The sequence below is a fragment of the Vigna unguiculata genome, chromosome 4 (genome assembly GCF_004118075.2).
Source record: "Vigna unguiculata cultivar IT97K-499-35 chromosome 4, ASM411807v1, whole genome shotgun sequence".
In the NCBI taxonomy this organism is placed as follows: Eukaryota; Viridiplantae; Streptophyta; class Magnoliopsida; order Fabales; family Fabaceae; genus Vigna; species Vigna unguiculata.
In genome coordinates, this window is record NC_040282.1 from 23,546,991 (window position 1) to 23,549,155 (window position 2,165).

Below are 2,165 nucleotides of genomic sequence, written 5' to 3' on the forward strand. Positions count from 1 at the left end.
ATATAAAATGAATAAATATGAGAAACCCATACCCAAAAAAATTTCATAATCATTTATATTTAAACCTTTCAATTCCCTCTCACTCAAGATCCATTATGAGTGACATGCACATGCTCTTGGTCTCGGGATTTCTTGTGCTCCCACGAACCTTCCCGCTCGTGGTCAAACCTACGAACCTAACTCGTTCGTAGTCCTACCCTACGGACCTCCCCGTCCGTAGTCAAACCATCCGAACCTCACCCGCTCGGACCATGACACGCATGCAATCACCATACTATGGACCTCCCCGCCCATAGCAGCACCAGGACTAACTTGTCCAATATCCCATCATGCGGTCCCAACTCATCACGAACCTCCCCGCTCGTGACCTCATCCGAACACATCCCGGACCCACTAAGAACTTAGTCCTTAAAGCTCAAAGGTTAGCACAACAACCTGCCGCAACAGAAAATAAAACACCGACACTGCCTAGGCAATTGTCAAGTGGAACAACATCACTGACCGCCTGACGCCACACTCAGCGCTGCCAGGCACCAGGTTACAGGTACCAAATCAGAAACAACCTCACTTCGCCTGGCGGTAACAAACAACCCGTCAGACGCCACACATCCACACAACAATACAAGCATCGAATCTCGTCTGGCGAGACCAACCACTAAGGCCAGGCACTGGCCTAAGGAAGTTCAGAATTTAGAATACTCATTTACAAAACAATGTCAACGTCACTAACCGACACCTATTACAGTTTTATCAATAATTTTCTCTACAGATGTCTAATTGAGGTGATTCCTTTTTGGTTAGAAACTAGACTTCCATATCTTTAATTTGACTACCAAACCACTATTTTTGGAGGTTTAAGCTATTGGCAATTTAAAAACGAAAATCAGGGATCCTCCAGCATTTTTCCAGCTTTCCTGTCCCGACGTCTGCTCACTGTTTCGGTCTTTACATTTTCCATAGACATCCAAATGAGTTGATTCTTGTTGGGTTGGAAACTAGACTTCCGTAGCTTTAATTTGACTACTAAACCACTATTTTTAGTGGTCTAGGCCATTGGCAATTTAAAAACGAAAATCAGGGATCCTCCAGCGTTTTTCCAGCTTTCCTGTCCCAACGTCTACTCACTGTTTCGATCCTTACGTTTTCCATAGACATCCAAATGAGTTGATTCTTGTTGGGTTGGAAACTAGACTTCCGTAGCTTTAATTTGACTACTAAACCACTATTTTTCGAGGTCTAGGCTATTGGCAAGTTAAAAACGAAAATCAGGGATAAAAATTGGATGAGTCGCCTGGCGGCAGTTCATCGTCCGCCAGGCGGTTTCTGGAAAATTCCAGAAACACGAATTACACACAGTAGGGCATTGTACATGCATCAATTTAATCATACAATTCATTGGTGGTCTCCTTTCTTCTTCTTCTCCACACCTTTCCTCCAAAATTTTCAAATCTCACTCTCTTCCACACTTTTTCTGCACTGCATTTTTCAGACTTCCCCTCCCATTTTATGTAAATTCTCGTCCAACTGCAATGGAGGCTCATCAATGCCACCCCCATCTATGCCTAGGTTCTGAATATAATAAAATAATAAAAAAATGTGGAAATTAAATTTCTTTGACCAAGGTTCGAAGCAAGGACCATGGGTTTCCCCTATCACGCTCCAACCACTTAACCATTCCACTTTTATTGCTAAATATACGTATACAATAAAATATAAATTATAGTTCCGTTTTCTCTTACTTAAAAGAAAACATTAAAACTCACACAATTTACATACATAGGACTTGAACCCAAGTCCTCACACACAACCCCAAAGTACTCTCACCACTTAAGCTAGTACTTTGCTACATCATGTTAGTCCAATTAACGCTATTGCTTTCTTCCCAGATATAAATTAAATATTCATTTCTTTATTTTAATTTTTTTTTCGGGTCTTACATCGCTCAGGCGAGAGTGGCTTGCCTAAGCGAGGTCGCAAGGAAACCTGGACTTTTGAGCGCAACTACACGCCCAGGCGAGAAGTTTTGGAGTGTTGAGCGGCATATACACTCGCTCAGGCGAGAATAGGTCGCCTAAGCGAGGTCGCGATGAGACTTGGTGTTTTTTTTGTTGAATCCTCGTCCAGGCGAGGAGCTTTGTGTGTTGAGCAACCTAAGGTCTCGCTCA